Here is a 25,223-nt window from a genome sequence, read left to right on the forward strand (position 1 = left end):
GCAGCCCGCTGCCAGTGCCGCCCTCTGGGGAGGGGGGAGAGGTAAACCCCCCGCAGGGCGCCGGGCCGGGGGCTGGGTCTTGCTCTGAGGGAGGACCCCGGCGGGTGGCTGTTCGGGTGGGAGCGAGCGAGGTGGCTGCGCTGCTCTGGGCAGGAGCCCCCGGCGCACGCGGGAGTCCAAAGGCTGGTTAACTGTCGACGCTAGAAATTCATCTCGTGTCTGATTTTCATGTATTTATTTATTTGGTGTTTGAATGGGTCTGAAGCCATGTAACTTCTAGAGCAATGGAAGAGACAGTCATAGATATTATTAAAAAGAAAAGGAGGACTTGTGGCACCTTAGAGACTAACGAATTTATTTGAGCATAAGCTTTCCTGAACTCTGTAGCTCACGGAAGCTTATGCTCAAATAAATTCGTTAGTCTCTAAAGTGCCACAAGTCTGTATTCGCAAAAAGAAAAGCAGTACCAACACGGCTGCTACTCTGAAACCTATACATATTAATATGGTCTTACCGTAGCACAATGTAATTAATGAAAACAACACCAATGGTTGCTCAACCTTATAAACCAAGATATTAATTACATATTGCTTTCCTTATAATTTAGGAGTTCTGCAGGAGGTCAGCGGATGAAGCTGAAGATTAAATAGGAAGGCTTATTTTAGAAGGTATTTGATTAATTTGAAGTGACCCACTCTACCTCCAAGCCTCTGGAGTCCTAGGTGAATGGGCTTCTGGTACTTGTGAATAGGTTCAGTGCCTGCCTCTGCTTCTGTGCCTAACAGAGTGCACTTTACATGATACTTGTCACTTACACTACTGCCCTGTCCACCAGGTTTTGACTAGCAGCTGTGAAATTTCATATAATGGTCATTTTCGCTGTTGCTATGGCAAAGCTCTAAGGTGCAATATAGGCAGTGGAGAGGGCTATCTGCATGCTCAGGACTGAATTGGTTTACATGTCCTTTATAGTTGTGAAGATACCTTCCAATTATGAAGTCTAGCAACTATTTTTTTAAATGAGCTTACATTCTGGAGAAACTGATAGCATAAACTTTTCCCCATCACCCCATTGCCAGGGAAAGTATCTTATTGGTCACTGGGGTGTAAATTTTTCAAGCCCCAGAAACAAAATACTACATTTTGGGGTTTGTGCCAGTGCTTTTGACTCTTGGAATTCCTTGACCCTTTGGTATCTCCAATCAAATAGTTGATTTAGGCCCTGATTCTGCAACTGCATTTGAGTAACATGTTAATCTTCACTGAATCTTAGGGGGAAAAAATCTGTTCAGCTGAGCATTGTGTAAGTTCTCAGTCTGTTTTTGAATGAGGTTTTTGTTTTTAATTGAGAAATTAGTAACAGAGAGCCCAACAATTTACTGATCATAAAGAGTTCTGTTTTCTTAGAGAAACTGTTCTCTGCTGTCCCCAAATATAGTTTTACTGTGCAATTTTGTATCCTTTGTTTTTAAATGATACTGAGGTGTTCTGCAAACACTTCTTGCCAAATGTATTACTTAATACAGAAATAGTAGTCCAACTGATGTCAATAGGGTTACTCAGAGTAATTGGGACTTATTCCAGGGATTATTTGTATGATTAAGCCCTAAGCTTATTTTGCTGTCCTTCACAGAGAAGACACTACTTTCTTCACATCAGGATTTATTTGAGTACAGGCCTTTCCTTCACTAAGGATTGTGGTTGACTTTAAGGTAAATTGTGCTTCCTTTTAACAGGGAATTCTGTTGTTGTTCTGTTCTCTTTTTATGGTGTAGAAATAAGAACTCTTTTACATCAAGAATTGTATAGCCTTCTGTGTTCTGACATTATAATATAATAGCATTGGTTTTATGTTAAGTTTTCTCATACTTCTCATCTTTCCATTCTTTTGTGTATTTTGGGAACTTGGAATGGACTCCTATATACCACAGCTACAGTCGAACAGATTTTTCCTCTATTAACTCCTGTTGTTACTGGGAATATATACATTTTTGCATGAAATAGATAGAAGAAACAGTATTTGTTTATGGTTAGAACTTACTGTCATTAAGTACCCAAATGTATCTTGTTTTAAATGCTTTATATTTACTGAATTTTGTTGCAGAATGAGAGCCTACCAGATAACTGCATATTGACTCTTTCAGGGCTAAAGGAACCTTGCTGTCCTTACAATAGCTTTGAGAAACTATTGAAGTTTTAGGAAAATGGTAAGTGCTGTAATTTTCTTTTTTAGAAAATGACTCCAAAAGGTATATAGTATAGAAAAATAACATGACTGATTGTACAATATACACTTTCTAATTTGTGAAGACTTACATCTCCACCAGGTAAAGAGATTCAAATATCTGTGTAGAGTGGTAGCCAGTGGTAGCCTGTTTTAACAAACTAAGCAGCCTAATGTACTCAGCAGGGGTGCTTCTTGTTAGCCACTCTGAAATTCTTGGTTTCCTTTTATGACTGAGGATTATAAAAACTCGGGGAAGCAAGAGTCCAAGGCTGATTGTCATATGGCACAGACAGGTTTCCAGTGTAAAAAGCTTCCAGGCTAGCATCTTAACCCCTTCTTTATCAGGTTTTCCCCCTTTAAATAGGTTGAGTCAATCTTGCATATTAGTGGGGAGCACTTCCGTGTAGTCTGTGGCTAGAAATGTCAAGTTAGTTGCATTTTGAGGCCTTTTCTGAGTACTAGATTCATGCTGAATGCACCTCATTAATGCAAGTTGATGTGAAGTAAAGTAATATCAGGACTGCTCCACCTATAATATATTTTGTTTTATGGTGTTTGACGTTCTGGGTTTACAAACCCTGCATTGGACTTGACAAAGGAATTAGCTAGCAAAAAAATACATAAAAATTAGTAAAATAAACTGGTGGTCTCTGTTCAGTCCCTAACGAACAGATCTGTGTGCGGTGATGCTAGTGATAGTGTCCATATCACCATACCATTGGCACGAAGTGGCCAGCCTTTTTGACAGTCTCAGTAGAGAGGACAAGGATTGTGTTGGCATGGAGATTGTCACTTCAGATATGGTTTGAGGCGATTTGACAGTGGAACAACCTTTTCCATTCCACGTGTTGTATCTGTTTTGCGAATAGAGGGGACTCCAGTCTTCAGAGCTATTAGAGTTGGGACCTTTCTCCAGCACTAAATTAACAGTAAATATTCCTTTTGGCGGGGTGGAGGGTGAAGAAATCATATTTTTGTAAGATGCTCCTTTTGACTTGCTGCAGGTTAGAAGCATTCTGAATATGGGTATGCAAATGAGTGCACTTTCCATTCCGCCCCATTGTGTCTTAGAATTCCTGTTCAGAATTACTACTGAGATGCTTCAACTCTCCCTGGTCATCCCCAAAACCTGTTTGCAAACCATCTTGGTAGCTTAACTCTTTGCAGTCCCTTCTGTGCTCATCCCACGCATCTTCTTTGCTCTGATGCTGTTCTCTATTTTATCTTCAAGCTAAACCCCTAAAATCTCACCTGACCATGTGTGCACTAGATCCGCCTTTGTCATCCTATTTGATAGAATTTTCTTGTTTAATTTTCTTTGGCAAGTTGTCTTTTTTTTAACTGTAATTTCATGATGAACTCCATTGAAAATCTATTCAGCTTTCATAGAAGACATAAACAGGATACATTTTATTAGAAAATCCCTTTATGTGCACTTTATACAGTAATTCTCTAGTTTTTTTACTTCTAATCATCTTGTACTTCTGTAAACCCCACCAACCAGAATATTTGCTGCCTCTTAATAAAATGGGCAGCCAGTTGATTTCATTGTAGAACCTGGAATATCACTGTTATTGAATTTTGTTAGTTAATGTTTTGCAACTTGGAGTATACATCGTAAAGAATTCTTTCCTAATGGTTAAATCTTTGACTTGTGTGTACCTTTTACCTTGCAGTTAGAAAGCAATGTTGTGATACTTCAGACCAGAGGTTCTCAAACTTCATTCCACTGCAACCCCCTTCTGACAAAAATTATTACACCAGGAGAGGGGGACCGAAACCTGAGGCTGCCCAAGCCCTGCTGTCCCAGGTGCAGGGGCAAAGCCTGAGCTCCAACATCCCAGGCGGGGGGCCAAATCTGAAGCCCAAAGACTTCAGCCCCAGGTAGGGGGCCTGTAACCTGAGCCCTGCTGCCCAAGGCTGAAGACCTTGGGCTTTGGCTTCAGCCCTGGGGCCTAGCAAGTCTAATCCAGCCCTGGCATCCCCATTAAAATGGGGTTGTGAACTACTTTGGGGTCCCAACTCATAGTTTAAGAACTGCTACTTTAGACCAGTCTCTCATTGCTAAATGCATGGAACACAAGTGTATCTGTTCTGTAGCTTTTGAATTACATTTGCATATTGTGGTCAATCCATAAACTGAATAGCCTCTGTCTAGAAAGCTGTAGAGAAGGCTTGTAAATTATTCAGTAATACAGTGGCAACTTCAGTTATACATGTCCTTCTGCCCTTGCAGAGGTGTTTGAAGTTCACAGCATGGAGTTTTCACTTTTGGCCATAGGAATATTTTAGATCCTTGACTAGTTAAATGCATTTACCCTAATTTCTTTAGAGGCTGCTTAATTTATCATCTAATTTTATAACTTTCCATGGGACATTATTCAAATCTCCTACTTTGGTTCATAGAAGCAGCACTGTCTAGTGGTTAGAGCAGCATGGGACTGGGAATCCAGTTGTGTGTAATTTTATCCTCGCTCTGCTGCTGTCTCATTATCCCCTAATCTCACTGTGCTTCGTGTTTCCATCTGTAAAATGGAAGTGATTCTTGTTAAACCTCCCTTGCAGTGGTGGTGTGAAACTTTTTATTAATGTTTGTGAAGTGCTTTGAGATCCTCGTATGGAAGGCTTGGCATATTATTAGTTCCACAGAAAGCCTTTTCTGTTGAAGTAATTTTTCATGCAAATAACATCACACCCATTTTAGTTGATCTTTGGCTATCTGAACATAGGGGTATTTATTTTTAATTTATAACTTCTGTTAAACAAAGGAGACCTTTACTAAACAAGCCATCTACTTGACTTTTAATAGAATAAAAATTAAATCTTAAAGACTTGTCCATGAAACCTTTCCAAAAACTCCTTGCCAAAATTATTAGAAAGACAGTGGCCAGCAACAACTTAGACAATTAGGACCAAAATCATATGGTTTAGTAACTTCTCACAGGAAGAGAGATAATCTAGACATCAATCAATTTGGGCCAAATTCAAAATTGGCATAAGTGGCCACAACTCTATTAATGTCAACCTTTTATGCCAATAATGGAATTTGATTTGTTTTTAATATGTAGTTGGCTCACGTGCTTGCTTCTCTCAGGTTAAACATGATTGAGATGTCCTTTCTGAGTGTGCTCAGTGTGAATATGGTATAGTCAAGTTTTTCAAACTCTGGTACCTAAAACAAGGGCAACTAAATCATTATCTGTCTATCATACTTACGTGGACTTCATTACCATAGTATCTGAGTACCTCAGAAATTTTAATGTATTTATCCTTACAACACCCCTGTGAGGTAGGGCAGTAATATTATCCTCATTTTACAGGTGAGGAACTGAGGCATGGAGAGGCTAAGTGATTTGCTCAAGGTCACACAAGAAGTTTGCATTAGAACAGCGCTCCCTAGTCCTAGACTAGTGCTCTAATTACTGGATTATCCTTCCTTTCTAAATAAAATAAATGACAATTTTTCAGAGATGTTGAATATCCACTACTCCCATTGAAATCAGTTAGTGGTGCTCCATGACATTAAGTAGTAATTTTGAAAATTCCTCAGGTTGGGCCTGCAGATTTAGTAAGAGAGAGACTGTACCTGTGGCCCTGGTAAACTCTGTAGATAATGCCTGCAGACCATAACTGTTTCATAAGGTGTTACATTCAGATTTCCTCTGTCCCTGTCATGTTTGCAGCCTGTGATATGGTATAGAGACTAGAAGTTGTGTTGTCCATGCTGATTGTTTGTTTGAATTAGTCAGAAGCTTTTAATACCATTGATCATGAGGTTTTGTTCCTTAACTATGAAACCAGGCATGAGTGAATCGAAATAGTCTTGAAAGATTCTGTTCTTATTTCAGGTTTCAGAATGGCAGCCGTGTTAGTCTGTATTCGCAAAAAGAAAAGGAGTACTTGTGGCACCTTAGAGACTAACAAATTTATTTGAGCATGAAGTGAGCTGTAGCTTACGAAAGCTTACGCTCAAATAAATTTGTTAGTCTCTAAGGTGCCACAAGTACTCCTTTTCTTTTTGTTCTTATTTCAGACAGGTATTTCTAGGTAACTTCTCATCTTCCCTTCGAGGTCTCTTTTGAAAGATTGTATTCTGTTACTTCTAACTTTCAACATATATTTGATATTGGTGGCAGGGATAGTGAGGCATTTTAGACCATGGAATCAACAGTTTGTCAAAGGCATTCAACTCCTACTTTCCTCCTAATCTAACCCAGATGGTACAGTATATCCGCTTTCTCAGTGCCTGGCTGAGCTAAGGATTTAGCTGACAGTGAGCTAGCTAATGCTCAATTCAGATAAGACAGGTGGTACTTGTTAATTGGAGTTTACTGAGGGTGGTTTTCTTGCCTTTGTCAAGGAAGGTTCCTCAATCTAGGAAGATCTTTAGATCTTGATTTGCAGGTGTCCAAAATAGCATTTTTTTCTCAAGGATTAAAATAATTGATCTCAATGTGGAGTTTTCTACAGATATCCATGCTTGTCTCCTTCAGATGATATTATATTGATCTATCCTTAAAGATATTTTCAATACATAAATTATTTTTCACACATGGATGAGGTATTTATGTACTTAGGTTTGTTGGATAAAAAGATCTTAAATTTTATATTCTATGAAAACTGCTGCTGTCATACGCATGTAATTTGTAAAGTGTAAAAAAAAGCTGAAAAGGGCTGAGAACTTGAACATTGGATGATAACCGACTGCAAATCACAGTGTTGATTGAACTTGGTGTTAGTCTGAATATATGAGTTCTCAATTATGCTTGTAGCTATTTCCAGCGTTTCACACTAACTCAGACATTCTAGCTTCAGAGTGACACACAAAAAAATGAGTGACAATCCTGGAATCTCAATTTTTTTACGTTACATTTTGTATTGTACATGTATTCAGAGATGTAACAATGGACACATTTTTAAAAATTGAAAATATAATGCAAACTCGGTTTAAGGAAAAACTTCTTGTGGGCTTGCCCAATAGGTGTTAAATTGTTGGTTCCTTCAGTGTAAGTCTTGGGATCTAAGAACACAAACAAAATGTGGAAAATCAGCTATGGGTCTAACTGCCAGTCTTTAGCAATTGCACTTCAAAATAGTGTTTTACTATGGACAATAACAAGGAATAAAACCATTAGTACACATTTAAAAAACAAAAACCAAGGGTCAAATTCTGTTCTGCTATATCAGTTTAATTCACAATGTAGCTGAATGCAGAATTTGTCCCAATGAAACTTGAAAAGGGAAAATATCAAGTATTTTTATAAAACACAAAAGTAAAAACTAGCTATACATAAGTGTCTGAAAATACTTTGTACATTTGAAAAGATTAAAACAATAATGTACTCTGTTCATTTTTAAAAACAGTTGGTAGGTATTATCTTTTCTCACTGAGGGCTGGTCTACACAGTTTAAGCACTAACTTAACTTGGGAAGTTGCACTGATTTCCTTAACACAGGTTTTGAACTGTTTTAGTTAAATCTGTGCTCTAACTATGTAATCAGCCCTAATACAGTTTGACAAAATGGCAGGCATCAAGAACGTTATTGTGTCATTTCACACTTGCTTTTCCTTCTTCTTCTATTATTTAAAACATTACTGATATTTGAGTGTAGGTTATTTTTAAAGAGGTGTGGTTTGTGTCCATATGATGATGTAGCCTTACAATATTTTACAGTAAAAACATCACCATGGTAAGGATAGGAGAGTAGACTTTGTCTGGTGTATTTTCAGGACTTCTTCTCAGAGCTGTGTAATTAGGAGGGGTGCGGCAGGAGGTTGGGCTGCCGGAGGGGTGCGGGGTGCGGAAGGGGGCTCAGGGCAGGGGGTCGGGCTGCAGGAGGGGTGTGGGGTGCGGCAGGGGGTTGGGCTGCAGGAGGGGTTCGGGGGGTGGGCTCCGGCCCGACGCGCTCCCTGCACCTGTGCCACTCCAGGAAGTGGCTGGAACGAGGGGGAGGGGGCAACAGGGGTCTGTGTATGGCCCTGACCGCACCTCCAGGCACCCTTCCCCCCACGCAACTTCCATTGGCTGGGAACAGGGAACATTAGTTATGGAAAAACTACACCTAAACCAAATGGTTGAGCATACTTTTTTTTTAAAAGCAGATCTTTCCCTTTCTAAGGGTATATGAAGTTTCCTTGCCAATTAGCTCTTGTAACAGTATGTTAGTTAAGAGTTTTCATTTTTAAATGAACGCAGAAAACTAGAGATGGTGTATTTCATGTAGTTTGACTTTTTCATATTGTGCCATGAAGCCACACTTTAGGTGATGCTTTATAGGCTTATACCTGTGCTCACTAGATTTTCCCATTCACTTGTACTCTATAACCATGTTAACTCTGGCTAATATTCTTTGTGTGGGTAAAATGAATATTCATGTTATATAATAGGCTCAACTGTGTCTAACCATATAGTACCATCTTCTCTGATGCAGACAAGAGTTGCACTGAGTTTTTATTTTGAACTAATGAAAACCATTTGAAATAGACTGTTCTCCTGCAAGACTTACTATGATAGGAGTGAGGGGACCCACTGAAAACTTAGGTCCTTGAAGGGTTTGGTTATCAATAATTGGCTTCATACCAACACTGAACTTTCGTATGAGAGAAACAAATTGATTTTAAAAAAAAAATCCAAGTTCACAGCCAAGCTTACTTGGCCATTATATCACTAACCTCTAAATAAAAGGTCTCTTAAAAACACTAATGTAACCCTCCCCCACAGACGCTCAAAAAAACCCACCAGAGTTTCATTTTTGCTGACTCAACCCAGCCATAATTTTCGCCCACTTTTTATTAAATGGTCAGAGACTATTACTACTTGACTTAATGTGCTCTGGTTTAAGACTAACTGGTGCTGCTGTTGAAAACATTTTGGTAAACTTTACACTGTTTGACTTGATAATGTTCACTTGAATGTTGAGTCTTAATTCTACTAGTGCAGTCACTAGATTTACAACAGTGAAAAAGGATAACTCAAATAGCTAAACTTCCTTGAATCGTAGGCTTAAATCTTGGTAGGGTCAGCTGAGTCTTTCATTCTTCTGAGGTAGACAATTCCCAGCAACAACAACAAAAATTTGTTAATAAAAAGTTAACAGTATTGCAATTCAAAAAATTAAATACAAATTGTGACAGAAGCAATCAATATGATTGCTGAAAGTTTTGAGATTTAAAAAAGTTAATGGAAATAAAAGCAGAGGTAAGTAAACAAAAAATAGTCAGTTAAGGTTTGCAGAGAAAAGATATGGGCAGTCAATGCAGAATGAGCTGATGAAAGCCAAACAAGCGGAATAAGAAAGCTGACATAATATAAGGTGGGCGTTGGGAGTGGTAAAAAGGAGAAAATGAATAAATGAGATGAGGAACTAAATTAGTGATTTTTAAAATGGCTAAGATATTAAACTCCTTTTTTAAAACAGCCTTTAAAAAGAAAAAAAGGAGAAGAGAGAGCCTATAAAAAATAACTATAGGGAAAGAAAAGGTAAGGGAATATTCTTAGGCTCTCCAGGCCAGTTCCTGCAACATAAAAGTCAATGGGAGGCTTGCATTGACTTCAATAAGTGCAGGAGCAAAGTCCTCAGATGGTATGGTGATGGCTGCATTAAAAAACTTGGATACCTGGAAGATTTGAACATATGCATGTCTGGATGATATGCATTCTTAAGGGAATTAATGAACAGATTTAGTCTACCATGGAGTATTTTTCTTGAAACACAGACAACTGGGGAGGTACCAAAGAAAACCCGCGACCATGCCAATGTTCCAAAACATTGATCTGTAAATAGAGCTTCTGTTTTCAGTAAAATAATGAAATAAATATGTTTTTAAAAAGTAAATGTCAGATATCAGAACTGTGTGTAAGAAGTAGCATAAGTTGATAAAGAATCAATCTTGCCAAAAAACTTACGCTATTTTTGATAGTTAAATAAAAATGGATGATAACAGTAGATAGAAACATTTGAGTTTTAGTTAGGTTTTCACAGCAGTATGAAATGTTTATTTAACAAGTCAATGCAAACTGCCTTGGGTGCAGTCGCTTGTGAACTGAAAACTCAGACATGTAATCAAAGGGTAATGTTAAACAGCAACATCTGGGGAAAGTGTGGATGGTTGACTAGCCAATCATACGGATCAGTATTAGATCCAGTCTTATTCAACATCTTTGTTAATGATAACTTAGAGTAAATAAATAGCGTTTTAACGATATTTGCAGATGATGCTTATGATAGATACTCTTGCTGGAAGGTTGCAACATAACATTATTGTATTTCCTAGAATTCAGAATAACACACACAAACCCAAAACACAGAGAGAAAATGGCATGCCTCCTAAAGCGGAAAGGCACAACTCACCTCCACCTTGCTTTAAGATGGCTTTTTCTATACTGACTCTGATCACGCACTTTGTGACAGAGTCCCTAGCCTGCAAGCATGACCAGGACAACACTCTACCACACACTCTTAGGGCAGAGGTTCTCAACATTTTTCTTCCTGAGTCTTCCTCCACCCGGAACATGCTATCAAAACTTAACAGCCTCCCTGTGCCACAACAATTGCCTTTTTTGGCATATCCAATAGATTAAAAGGCAGGGCCGGTGTTCAGGGATAGCAAGCAGGGCAATTGTCCCGTGAAGCTAAGTTGCTCAGGCTTCGGCTTCAGCCCTGGGCCCCAGTGACTCTAACACCGGCCCTGCCGGTGTCTTAATTGTGTCTTTATTGCTTTGGAAATTAAGCAATATTGTGTCTTATTGCTTTGGAAATTAAGTTTAAAATTTTGTTTAGGACATGCTACTTCCAACAAGCTGCATAAAATAGCTCACAGGTGAAACTAATTGTTTGTGCTGCTGGATAATTTGTAACTAAAAAGGAACTGTCTCTCATACTGTGGGTGTCTCTAGTTAGTGTGTTTGGAACTTAAATTGTAGGCATCTCTTAATGGATAGTCATGAAAATCCTATGTTTAACTACATTCCATTGTAGTATTATCGAGCAACAACAATCACATTTTATAATCAACTGATCTTACAGATGTCATATGGTGATCATGAATTGAAAAAATTATCTGTGCAATTGAATGACTGGATTAGTTATATTTTATATGCCTTAACTTCTTTCTGAAGGCAGGGCTAATCGAATTTTGGGTTGAATGGTCAGTAATAGCTAAGAGAGGATTTCCCTCCTAGTTTCATTGCTGCTAGTGCCTTGGATAAGGCAGAGGAGGATAAACCTAGTACTGAAACCTCATTCATATATTTAATTATTAGATTATTAGCTTGCTGTGTATCTTGTACTTCATTATTATTTTATGTGGCACAGAAAGCATGAGACATACAATTGAGTTATGAATTACAGTGCAATTTTCAGTTCACTGTCAAATATATGTTTTATATGTGTGGCTCATTTAGAAATACCCCAAAACTGTGATTCCTTTAATTTACACTGTATTCGGCAAAGCAGGTTAGTTATTTGAATGGGAAAGCTTCCTGGATCTTAGAAATAATAATTTTCTGTACATGCATGCACACGCAATACTCCACTCTCCTCCTCACTATTACTCTTTTCTTTAGGTAACTTCAGTCAGTGTCTAACCTTGGATTTCTTAATTTGGAGTGAAGCCCAGAGAAGTAATAAAATTTGCACTTCTGGGGATAGGGAAAGAGGAACTGAAGCTTTCTGGAGAAAACTTAAGTGTGAAGATTTAAGAGGAGGGAAAAAATATTCAGAACATAACAAAACTTCAGAAATGCAGATCAAATGCGGGTTCTTGGAAACATCTGATTTTATTCTTTAGTTTAAAATTCAGTTATTTCCAATAAATATATAGTGACTAATACAATATTAATGGTGTTGAGCAGATCAGAAGACAAGCATGTGAAGTCTGTAAATAAATTTTGTAGTATAAGATGAGTAAACTGCTAAATGTTTAAGGGTTTGATCATCAACCAGATGTTCCATGTGTGACAGGGCTAACTGCACTGTTGACCCCTCTTGGTTTTTCTGAGTGTACCTCCTCAGGTGTTCAACCTCATGCCAATACCTCTCTCACGGCAGAATCACATGATTCTGCCCTGAATCTCAAACTGGGTACTGACTTGCAGTTCCCTTTACATCAACCATGATCACTGCAGCAGGTCTTGCTTCGGCTCAGACCCTGCAGTTCTGTTCCCTTCAGGGGCATGATAGTGGTATCTAGTAACCAAACAGCTTTCTTAAAGCAAAGTATAATTTATTTAGAACAAAAGCATTAAGGGAAAAAAATGCAATGCTTGCTTTTCTCTTAACACCATGCCCTGCGTATGAGAGAGCCGAATTCCTTTAGACTCCTCTCTAGTGCTTGCCTCTTTCTGTGTCGGCCTGTCCCCTGACCTGCTTCTGACAACTGCCTCCCTCCCATCCCCACCACACCCTGGAATCAAAACACTAACTGTTTATAGCCCTTGGATCTGGTTAGTTCCAGCATTGTGAAACAAGGTTTACAATAAGAAAAGGAGTACTTGTGGCACCTTAGAGACTAACAAATTTATTAGAGCATAAGCTTTCGTGAGCTACAGCTCACTTCATCGGATGCATTTGGTGGAAAAAACAGAGGAGAGATTTATATACACACACACAGAGAACATGAAACAATGGGTTTATCATACACACTGTAAGGAGAGTGATCACTTAAGATAAGCCATCACCAACAGCAGGGGGGGGAAGGAGGAAAACCTTTCATGGTGACAAGCAGGTAGGCTAATTCCAGCAGTTAACAAGAATATCAGAGGAACAGTGGGGGGGGGGGTGGGAGGGAGAAATACCATGGGGAAATAGTTTTACTTTGTGTAATGACTCATCCATTCCCAGTCTCTATTCAAGCCTAAGTTAATTGTATCCAGTTTGCAAATTAATTCCAATTCAGCAGTCTCTCGTTGGAGTCTGTTTTTGAAGCTTTTTTGTTGAAGTATAGCCACTCTTAGGTCTGTGATCGAGTGACCAGAGAGATTGAAGTGTTCTCCAACTGGTTTTTGAATGTTATAATTCTTGACGTCTGATTTGTGTCCATTCATTCTTTTACGTAGAGACTGTCCAGTTTGGCCAATGTACATGGCAGAGGGGCATTGCTGGCACATGATGGCATATATCACATTGGTAGATGCGCAGGTGAACGAGCCTCTGATAGTGTGGCTGATGTGATTAGGCCCTATGATGGTATCCCCTGAATAGATATGTGGACAGAGTTGGCAACGGGCTTTGTTGCAAGGATAGGTTCCTGGGTTAGTGGTTCTGTTGTGTGGTGTGTGGTTGCTGGTGAGTATTTGCTTCAGATTGGGGGGCTGTCTGTAAGCAAGGACTGGTCTGTCTCCCAAGATCTGAGAGAGCGATGGCTCGTCCTTCAGGATAGGTTGTAGATCCTTGATGATGCGTTGGAGGGGTTTTAGTTGGGGGCTGAAGGTGATGGCTAGTGGCGTTCTGTTGTTTTCTTTGTTGGGCCTGTCCTGTAGTAGGTGACTTCTGGGTACTCTTCTGGCTCTGTCAATCTGTTTCTTCACTTCAGCAGGTGGGTACTGTAGTTGTAGGAATGCATGATAGAGATCTTGTAGGTGTTTGTCTCTGTCTGAGGGGTTGGAGCAAATGCGGTTATATCGTAGCGCTTGGCTGTAGACAATGGATCGAGTGGTATGATCTGGATGAAAGCTAGAGGCATGTAGGTAGGAATAGCGGTCAGTAGGTTTCCGATATAGGGTGGTGTTTATGTGACCATCGCTTATTAGCACCGTAGTGTCCAGGAAGTGGATCTCTTGTGTGGACTGGTCCAGGCTGAGGTTGATGGTGGGATGGAAATTGTTGAAATCATGGTGGAATTCCTCAAGAGCTTCTTTTCCATGGGTCCAGATGATGAAGATGTCATCAATGTAGCGCAAGTAGAGTAGGGGCATTAGGGAACGAGAGCTGAGGAAACGTTGTTCTAAGTCAGCCATAAAAATGTTGGCATACTGTGGGGCCATGCGGGTACCCATCGCAGTGCCGCTGATTTGAAGGTATACATTATCACCAAATGTGAAATAGTTATGGGTCAGGAATTTAGCCGTATAGAGTGGAAATCTGTCAACTTCATGAAAAAACTCGCACAGATACAGACAGACATCATCTTCCTCTCCAAATGCAAACAGATGGACATCATACCGAAAGGACTGAAGGTAAAAAATCCATTACAATCTACATACCACACAGACTATGCTGACAGCTTGTGCCACACACTCTCAAGGAAACTGCGGAACCACCTGATCAACATCCTCTACAGCAAACAGGGAAAGATTAAGAATGAGCTCTCAAAACTGGATACTCTCATAAAGAACCAACCTTCCACACAAACTTCCTCGTGGCTGGACTTTACAAAAACTAGACAAGCCATTTACAAAACACACTTTGATTCTCTACAAAAGAAAAAGGACACTAAGCTATCTAAACTACTATATGCCACAAGGGGCCACAACAATGGTTCCCATAACCCACCCAGCAATATTGTTAATCTATCCAACTATACTCTTAGCCCAGCGGAAGAATCTGTCCTATCTCGGGGCCTCTCCTTTTGCCCCTCCACCCCCACGAACATGATACAGTTCTGTGGTGACCTAGAATCCTATTTTCGACGTCTCAGACTCAAGGAATATTTCCAACACACCTCTGACCCACAGAGACCTTCCTGCCAACACTACAAAAAGAAGGATTCTAGGTGGACTCCTCCTGAAGGTCGAAACAGCAGCCTGGATTTCTACATAGACTGCTTCCGCCGACGTGCACGAGCTGAAATTGTGGAAAAGCAGCATCGCTTACCCCATAACCTCAGCCATGCAGAACACAGTGCCATCCACAGCCTCAGAAACAACTCTGACATCATAATCAAAAAGGCTGACAAAGGAGGTGCTGTCGTCATCATGAATAGGTCAGAGTATGAACAAGAGGCTACTAAGCAGCTCTCCAACACCACTTTCTACAAGCCATTACCCTCTGATCCCACTGAGAGTTACCAAAAGAAACTACAGCATTTGCTCAAGAAACTCCCTGAAAAAGCACAAGAACAAATCCGCACAGACACACCCCTGGAGCCAGGACCTGGGGTATTCTATCTGCTACCCAAGATCCATAAACCTGGAAATCCTGGACGCCCCATCATCTCAGGCATTGGCACCCTGACAGCAGGATTGTCTGGCTATGTAGACTCCCTCCTCAGGCCCTTCGTTACCAGCACTCCCAGCTATCTTCGAGACACCACTGACTTCCTGAGGAAACTACAGTCCATTGGTGATCTTCCTAAAAACACCATCCTAGCCACTATGGATGTAGAAGCCCTCTACACCAACATTCCACACAAAGATGGACTACAAGCCGTCAGGAACAGTATCCCCGATACTGTCACGGCTAACCTGGTGGCAGAACTTTGTGACTTTGTCCTGACCCATAACTATTTCACATTTGGTGATAATGTATACCTTCAAATCAGCGGCACTGCGATGGGTACCCGCATGGCCCCACAGTATGCCAACATTTTTATGGCTGACTTAGAACAACGTTTCCTCAGCTCTCGTTCCCTAATGCCCCTACTCTACTTGCGCTACATTGATGACATCTTCATCATCTGGACCCATGGAAAAGAAGCTCTTGAGGAATTCCACCATGATTTCAACAATTTCCATCCCACCATCAACCTCAGCCTGGACCAGTCCACACAAGAGATCCACTTCCTGGACACTACGGTGCTAATAAGCGATGGTCACATAAACACCACCCTATATCGGAAACCTACTGACCGCTATTCCTACCTACATGCCTCTAGCTTTCATCCAGATCATACCACTCGATCCATTGTCTACAGCCAAGCGCTACGATATAACCGCATTTGCTCCAACCCCTCAGACAGAGACAAACACCTACAAGATCTCTATCATGCATTCCTACAACTACAGTACCCACCTGCTGAAGTGAAGAAACAGATTGACAGAGCCAGAAGAGTACCCAGAAGTCACCTACTACAGGACAGGCCCAACAAAGAAAACAACAGAACGCCACTAGCCATCACCTTCAGCCCCCAACTAAAACCCCTCCAACGCATCATCAAGGATCTACAACCTATCCTGAAGGACGAGCCATCGCTCTCTCAGATCTTGGGAGACAGACCAGTCCTTGCTTACAGACAGCCCCCCAATCTGAAGCAAATACTCACCAGCAACCACACACCACACAACAGAACCACTAACCCAGGAACCTATCCTTGCAACAAAGCCCGTTGCCAACTCTGTCCACATATCTATTCAGGGGATACCATCATAGGGCCTAATCACATCAGCCACACTATCAGAGGCTCGTTCACCTGCGCATCTACCAATGTGATATATGCCATCATGTGCCAGCAATGCCCCTCTGCCATGTACATTGGCCAAACTGGACAGTCTCTACGTAAAAGAATGAATGGACACAAATCAGACGTCAAGAATTATAACATTCAAAAACCAGTTGGAGAACACTTCAATCTCTCTGGTCACTCGATCACAGACCTAAGAGTGGCTATACTTCAACAAAAAAGCTTCAAAAACAGACTCCAACGAGAGACTGCTGAATTGGAATTAATTTGCAAACTGGATACAATTAACTTAGGCTTGAATAGAGACTGGGAATGGATGAGTCATTACACAAAGTAAAACTATTTCCCCATGGTATTTCTCCCTCCCACCCCACCCCCCACTGTTCCTCTGATATTCTTGTTAACTGCTGGAATTAGCCTACCTGCTTGTCACCATGAAAGGTTTTCCTCCTTCCCCCCCCTGCTGTTGGTGATGGCTTATCTTAAGTGATCACTCTCCTTACAGTGTGTATGATAAACCCATTGTTTCATGTTCTCTGTGTGTGTGTATATAAATCTCTCCTCTGTTTTTTCCACCAAATGCATCCGATGAAGTGAGCTGTAGCTCACGAAAGCTTATGCTCTAATAAATTTGTTAGTCTCTAAGGTGCCACAAGTACTCCTTTTCTTTTTGCGAATACAGACTAACACGGCTGCTACTCTGAAACCAAGGTTTACAATGTTACTGAAGGAAGATAATTTCCCAAATCGCTGTAGCTCACGAAAGCTTATGCTCAAATAAATTTTAGTCTCTAAGGTGCCACAAGTACTCCCTTTTCTTTTTTGCGAATACAGACTAACACGGCTGCTACTCTGAAACCTGTTCCCAAATCCTGTATCTACAGCTGGGCCCCTTTGTCTTTCTGGTGGACGCTTATCTGGGAATCCATTCTGATTTTTCCTTGTTTGTTCTTCTCAGAGCCCCAATATAAGTTAGAACAATGGATTCGCACTGGAAAGTCTTATAACCAAATATAGAATAACTTCATCTCACTGACCTGGTCACATAGTGTTCATACCATTATTGCATATCAATATACATAGAACAATATACAGCGATTCCTGCACTATTCATAACATTATTGCATGTCATATGCATTTCGATCATACTACGTACTTATTTCTCTCAGGTGCTGGATGAAAAACAGCTGGCTCATGTTCACCCTTAGTAAAATAGTGATACTAGTTGGGAGAGGACAATACTTCAAGGAAATGCCTGAAACTGTTATCCTCTACTGTGGGCATTCTCTCTGATTATCCACGTAATGTGGAGTTTGTCTTATTGGACTCTGCTGCTCTTAGACGCTCAAATAGTGATAGGGACCAAAAATGCCCTTTTCTATCTTCAGGTAGCTTAAAAAATGCCATCATTCTTCTCTGAAGAGACTATCAAAATGATCTGTTCTTCAGGTTATATTACTGCAATACACTATCTGTTGCACAGAAGGCCCCACACAAGCTTCAGGATGCAGCACGGTCCAGTGGATAGGGCATCAGACTGGGAATAAAAAAACATGGGTTCTGTTACCTGACCTTCCGGAGATCGGTTTTGTCCTTTGGCAAGTCACTTAACCTTGTCTAAGTTTCACCCTCTGTAATATGGGGGTAGTAATGCTTAACCACATTGCATGAAACTCTCCAGGCATAACGGAGGATGTTCTTGGTGGTAGATATTTGGCTATAGAAGTGCCATGTAAAGATCAGGAATATTCCTTGAGCCTTTCCTATTTAAAGAGTCGTATGCAAGAACCATCTTATAGGTACAGTAACTCCTCACTTAATGTCATCCCGGTTAATGTTGTTTTGTTGATGATCAGTTAGAGAACATGCTCGTTTAAAGTTGCACAATACTCCCATATAATGTTGTTTGGCAGCTGCCTGTTTTGTCCACTGCTTGCAGAAAGAGCAGCCTGTTGGAGCTAGCTGGTGGGGGCTTGGAACCAGGGTGTGCCGGCAGCCCCCCATCAGCTCCCCGCTCCCCTAAGTTCCCTGTGCGGCAGCTGCCCAGCAGGCTATCAATTGCTGGGCAGTTGAGGTGTCACTCCCCCCACTGCCCTGTGCTGTTCCTGCCCTCTGTCTCAGAGCTGCTCCCGGGAGCCTCCTGCTTGCTGTGCGGGGCTGGTGGGGGGGGGGGGGAAAGAAGGGTGCTCATGTCCGGGTGTCCCCATCTCCACAGAACGGGGGGGACTGACATGACAGGGCTCGGGATGGAGGGAGCTTGCTGGCTGCAGCTGTTGTCTCAACTTGCTGATCAGTTTAAAAAGGCAGCGTACTTAGTGAGGTCAGCGTACTTAAAGGGGCAATGCTGTCTCCCCTTCCTCCATTCGTGCTGCCTTGTAGAGTGTGAGGCTAAGTTAACAACAATGTGTTAACCCTTGAGGGCTCCACCGAGTGCCAGTTCATCATTTAGCAGTATGGCATTCCCTGGAAAATATGCCACCCTCTTCCACCCTGACTTCACCACGTCAACCAAGCTTCACACTTATCATTGCTATGTACAGTATTAAATTATTTGTTTAAAACTTGTACTGTATGTATGTGTGTGTGTATAAGTCTTTTTTTTCTGGCGAAAAAAATTTCCCTGGAACCTAACCCCCCTCTTCCCATTTACGTTAATTCTTATGGGGTAATTGGATTCCCCAATTACATTGTTTCACTTAAAGTAGCGTTTTTCAGGAACAACTACAATGTTAAGAGAGGAGCTGCTGTAATCATTATTCAGTAAGAATTAAAAAAAGAAAAGCACAGTAATATGACACAAAAAGAAGCAATTTTAAAAAATCCGTTGAAGTAAAGTATCATAAAAAAAAAAAGGGACAGTCAAGAGCATGGTCCTTTGTGAACTGAAATGAATCAATTTTAAATATAGTGCCAATATATCCCAGTCAAGAGTGATTTAAAAATGCATAACCATTGTTTGCTGCTTTGGTTTTTTAACTTGAAAACATCTAATTTCCTCCTTTCTAATTTTGTCCTTTTGTCATTACTCCTTGGATTGGACTGGAACTGTAATTACCATGTCTGGTTTTTATTTTTAACAAAGGCATCAGTCTGTGTGACAACTTGAATCAAAGCACTTTTGTTATCCACTCCACTTGATGTCAGCACAGTTCTGTTCAGTGCTGACTTTTTCTCAATTCAATAAAGCCAGCAAACTTTGTGCAGGAAGAAGGTCTACAATATTTTGTCTATTTATTGTTTATATGCTATTATCGTTTTCAGTGACAAACTGTGAAATACTTATTCTCTGGTAACAATTAATTACTGTTTTTCATTGCACCCATAAATTAATTTCATTTTTGTTCATTGGGGAAATATTTCTGCAACATGAATTCAAACGGGATAATTAAATGTTTTAGACAGATCTAGCCTCCATTCCAGTTCAGAGAACCTAAGTGCACTGCTGCACCTGCACCAAGCCTTATTAAAGTCAGTGGAGCTCCACATGGGTACAGAGAATAGCAGGATTGGAGCCATAGCTGGGTTGGTAGCTTAAAAGAAATAATAAAAAAAAATCAGTAAGTTTCTGTTTGAAAATTAAGATCCCAACACTGCGCTAAAGGAAATTGTTGCTGCAGGAATTCTTTCCTGGATTTTTGTTCACTCATTCTGTGAGCAGCATGAAGGCCTGTGGGAAAGGAATATGCTTTTAAAGACCAGTTTTACTGTGACAAGTAACAAATTTAAAATCATGAAGCAACAGAACAGTTTGTCCATGTTGGATGCAGACATTCATCAGTACCTCTTTATAAAGAAAGTATAGTTTTCCTGTTGTAGTTAGACATTAAAATAATAGAAGGTGATTTAATTTTTCCTCCTGAAAACTTGCTCCTTGCATGTGGAATATCTTTTTTGAAAGAAAGAGGTGTAGTCTAGTGGTATAAACAAAGGAGTGGAGCCCAGGTACCTCCTAAATTTTAATCATAGCTTTTACAATGATTCCTTTTTGATGTTGGACAAGTCACTTGCAGTGTCCTCGTGTGAAAAGGGGGTAATAGTACTTACCTACTTTATATGCTGTTGTGAGAATTATTTAATATTTGTAAAGCCCTTTGAAATGGAAGAAGCAAAGTATTAAAACATTCATGGAATAATTCTGTGACTTTTCTTTGTTCTTAATGATTACAGTGTGCACTGTCTTTCTTTGGTTAATTTTTTTAAAAACAGTTTTTCAGTTAATAGGAAGGATAGAACTAATTGAGATAATCTCTGATTTTAATTGTGTGCTTGATATTTCTAAATAGAACTGGATGATGGCTAAGATTGTAATTAATCAGCATTGAGTGGGTAATTTTATGTCCAGGTGTTACATAAATAATAAAATACTATACCTTCATTTAATCAAATTACCACCTGCCCAAGAAAACTGTGAACATAAAATGCATAATTATAAACAATTTACAGACCTGTAAATCCTAGCGTCAAGACAGAGGTTGAGTTTGAAGAGATCTTTTATTATTTTGAATAGGGACATGATTATCATTTACAAATCAACATAACTTTAGTTTTGTATCCCTAAAGATTATTGTAATGAAGGACACTCACCTCTCTGTGAATGCCTCTTGTCGTCTGCGTGTGGTGCTGTTGCAATTTTTTTTTCTCCTGGCACCCCCTGTAGGTTGTCAACCTCATTAGGCGGGTCTTCAATGGCTGAGCTCTCCGGTCAAGTCACGCAGTCAATATGAATCCTTTCTGGAGTATTCAAATTCAAAACAAATACAAACAAAAGTCTTCCAATCCCTGGCTCAAGCTGGGCTCAGCCCCTCCTTCCTGAGAGTGTCTTTTCTCTTCAGTCCCTCTTGGGCTCCTTTAAATCTAGCCCTCTGCTTGGGCTTCTAAAGGAAACATTGCCCTATCTTAATACTTAGTAGGGTGACCAGACAGCAAATGTAGAAAATTGGGACGGGGATGGGGGGATAATAGGAGCCTATATAAGAAAAAGACCCCAAAATTGGGACTGTCCCTATAAAATCAGGACATCAGGTCACCCTAGTACTTAGTAAAGAGTTCCACCAGAATTGCCAGTTTACTCTCACTAGGGCCTTCAGGCCTGTTTCGGGGGCCCTTTTTTGGGGCTTTTAAACTAGCTCTCTTTTCTGGGGCTTAGGCCACTCCCAGCACTGGCTGGTGGGGGAACCCGGGCCTGCCCACTCCTCTGGGTCCCAACCTAGAGATCCTATAAATAGTGGCCACATGCTGCTTCCTTTATGTGGTTGTTGCTGGGCCTCTTCCCACCTAGCTTTTTCACCTCTGTCCATTACCTTAGGGCTAGAGCTCTCAGCTCCTTTCGCTCCCAGATTTAGCAAATGCAGCACATTGAGCTCCTTTTGTCCAGAGCAAAGCATCCTTCTTTGCCCCTCTGACCCCAGCTACGAACTGACCTGCTCAGACCTGCAGCTCCTTTTATCTGAGACTGCTGGGCTCTGATTGACTGCATTTGTGCAGCCTTTCTAGGCAGGCCTGGGGGACCCACCTTCACTGCTCCTTTCTTGGGGAGGGATGTAGTAAGACCTTAGAGCTTCTAGCAGGGCACCTGGAAGGGCCAGGTACACCCAGTCACAATTATACTCTAGTATTTTTTAGTAACTTTTCCTATTCTTTTTGGTCTGATTTATTTCTTGTTCTCCCCTTTTAACTCCTCATTTCAGCATTATTTCTCTTTAAGGTTTAAATTTAGTTGAACAAGGTTCTTCCCACTAGATGTACAGAATCATTTTCTTGACAGTCACTCTCTGAGCTGCCTCCTTCACCCTCAGATCTTTCCTTTCCTTTTGAAATGCAAAAATGACATTTTTATAAGTTTAGATGGCAAAAAAAAGTACATAGATCTGCTTTCCACCCAAGTGGGCCTGACTGGCAACTCATTAACCTTCCAGCATTGACAGATATACAACACTTTTCAAAGATGACCAATTTTTGATGAAGACTAACAAAAGCAAAATTCTTCCTTTTCAAACCAAAGGAATAACTTGCACTGACCAAACTGATGGTGTGTCTCCAGCCCTATGTGCACCTTCTCAATAAAACTTCTAGAATGTGTATCTTATGAGTTTCCTTGGCAACTGGCCACCATAACATTCCTGGCATGTGCCCAGCTTCACAATCTCTATAAATGCAGTTGGAGGTTTTTTATATGGGTAAGTCTGTGCTGCCCAAGCGTTGAAAGCTATTGAAAAACTTGTAGGAAAGCAATTAATGAAGTGGCCCAGGAATACCTAAGAAGTGTGGGGGAAATAACCACTCTATAAGGAGACCTAGCCTACAAGAAGTGAACCTAGCACACTGCATGGCAATTTTCAGAGTAGCAGCCGTGTTAGTCTGTATTCGCAAAAAGAAAAGGAGTACTTGTGGCACCTTAGAGACTAACAAATTTATTAGAGCATAAGCTATCGTGAGCTACAGCTGACTTCATCGGATGCATTTGGTGGGAAAAAAAAATTTTTTTCCACCAAATGCATCCGATGAAGTGAGCTGTAGCTCACAAAAGTTTATGCTCTAATAAATTTGTTAGTCTCTAAGGTGCCACAAGTACTCCTTTTCTTTTTGCATGGCAATTGTTCAACAAAACTTGTGTTGCAAAAAAAGGGCGAGGTGTTTAAAATAAGTTAATCAAGATGGCTAGTCAGAAGTGCAAGCAAGCTTTTTTTAAAAGAAAAAGTAGGGAAAATGCGTGGGTTTTTTTTTTATTATTATGAAGGTAGAGAATAAACTATTGAAAAGTCTCATTCTCTGGTAGTCACAAATACAGTCTCCAAATTGTTAGCTCTTTTGAGAATCAAGCCACTTCCAAGAACAGGTTCTTTTAAGTTTTCTTAATCTTATGTTTATTTTGCTCTGTAACAAATCTTTCTAACAGCATGAACAAATCTCCTAACTTTCATTTATTTATGTGCAATATGGTTGACTGTATATTCTATTTTCATTTCAAATTTCCTATGCTGTATGGTTTTGGCTTTGTAAATAATGTTTAATAGAGCTAGACGCATCCAGTAGCGTTTGTTTTTTTTTTGTTTTGTTTTTGTTTTGACAACAATGTATTCAAGGATGTTCCCTGTCAGAAGATTTCTGGAGGCCTTGTCTCCAAAAGAAAACCAGATGGCTATAGACAGTTATTTTGATGTGCTGGACAGAATGGAAAATGCTTGAACCAAAAGTGAGCAGTATTGCCTAGAACAGAGGTTCTCAAACTGGTCCATGGACTATTGGTGGTCCGCAAGCTCCATTCAGGTGATCAATGGATAGTTCCCTCTAAGGTGTACATCTGGGCGGCCGCACACGAGAGAATGAAGGGCCACCCACTGAATTAGTGGTTTTTTTAGGTGCCGGGATCCTGGAGAAGACGCACATGTAAGATGAGGTGGTGGACTTGTGGGCAATAGGTGGGAGGGGACAGTGGGGTGAGAAGAGGGGGTGGGGGGAATTTGGGATATGCAGGACTGCGACGGCCAGAGAAAGAGGTGACTTTCCCCAGCTCCAGGGTTGTGGCTGCCAGGGAGAGATGGCCCTCCTTCCTAGCCACAGCTCGGGGCTGCTGTGGCAGGGAGAGACGCCCCCTCCTTCCCAGCCCCAGCTTGGGGTCTGCCATGGCGGGGGGAGAGAGTACATCCATCACATTAGAAAGGTAAAATTATTGATGTGAAAATATGAATTATGTGCTTTTATTTATAGAACAAAAAAGTTTATTATTATTAAGGGGTTTTTTTGTACAGTGCTTTTATCCAAAGTGCTTTACAATAGTTAGTTAATGGTACAATCAGCATATGGAAAGATCATTAAGTGGTCTGCCAAGACCCTCAGCAATTTTCAAGTGGTCTGTGGGGAAAAAAAAAGTTTGAGAACCACTGGCCTAGAAGGCCAGGTGTAATTAGGGTAGCCTCAATGCTTAATTTATGTCAGAGCTTGCCAGGGCTGAGCTCCTGCACCTCTAGACTTGGCAGTTCATAGTGCTGGCACCTCTAGGCTTGCTGCATCAGTTACGATTGTAAAAAAAAATTGCTTGAGCCCCAACACCTCTTTCATTACAAATTAAGAATTGGTAGCCTGATGTATATGGTGCTTCAACATAATCCCGTTGGTAGCCTCTACTGCCTGTGGTGATCCGTTTTTTTCCCTTGCTCCTCTTCCCCCCTCCCCCTGCCCCTCCCCCCCAAAAATTGAGAGTTCCTAAAGGGTAGGTGACGGTGAGAAAACTACCTCCTTTCCCTGAGGTTCAGTACTCACTGGTGTGCATGAGATCTTGGTGGCACACGATGGCAGTATTGACAATTCCTTGTGTCAGGTTAGTGAATTTGACCCTCCAATGTTCTCTTTAAATCTAGGGTTCCTTAGGCGCCACTCAATCTTTTGTTCCACTGAAAAATACTTAAAAGTAAAGCAAAACAAAATCACAGGCACACTTTATTAAGTCTGTATTTCATCTGAAATGTTGATTTCTTAAGGGCCATTACGTAAATCTGGATAAAGTATTCTGCTTATGGCTTGTTCTGTAAAATGTCTTCTTTTTTGTGTGTGTGTGTGTCCTTAAAATGTTTGGAATTTTTTCTAAACTTTGCTTTAATACAACTGTGCAGTGCATTTTTAGGTTTATTATTTAAACACTTCGGATTATTTTTATCGAGT

The 25,223-nt window shown here is 40.6% G+C and overlaps 1 protein-coding gene and 1 long non-coding RNA gene across 12 annotated transcripts in view; one reads left to right on the plus strand and one right to left on the minus strand.

The window, feature by feature from the left end:
* Positions 1-25,223, plus strand: part of CNST (consortin, connexin sorting protein) — a 121,703-nt gene that overhangs the window by 512 nt on the left and 95,968 nt on the right. Inside the window, exons 2-5 of one of the 11 annotated variants that reach the window (XM_038393969.2) lie at positions 608-668; positions 1,634-1,712; positions 2,145-2,207; positions 23,648-23,831. The gene's annotated coding sequence lies outside the window, so the exon portion shown is untranslated. Of the gene's footprint in view, positions 1-492; positions 526-607; positions 723-1,633; positions 1,713-2,104; positions 2,208-23,647; positions 23,832-25,223 lie in introns of those variants that run through there. The other 10 variants (XM_038393970.2, XM_038393967.2, XM_043512272.1 and 7 more) reach the window with 10 other exon arrangements.
* Positions 17,717-21,964, minus strand: LOC122459644. Its single transcript, XR_006280464.1, has 3 exons — positions 21,866-21,964; positions 21,150-21,296; positions 17,717-18,102 (listed from the first exon to the last, which is right to left on the minus strand). It is a non-coding gene; the product is annotated as an uncharacterized LOC122459644 (long non-coding RNA).

The sequence above is a fragment of the Dermochelys coriacea genome, chromosome 3 (genome assembly GCF_009764565.3).
Source record: "Dermochelys coriacea isolate rDerCor1 chromosome 3, rDerCor1.pri.v4, whole genome shotgun sequence".
NCBI classification, from domain to species: Eukaryota; Metazoa; Chordata; order Testudines; family Dermochelyidae; genus Dermochelys; species Dermochelys coriacea.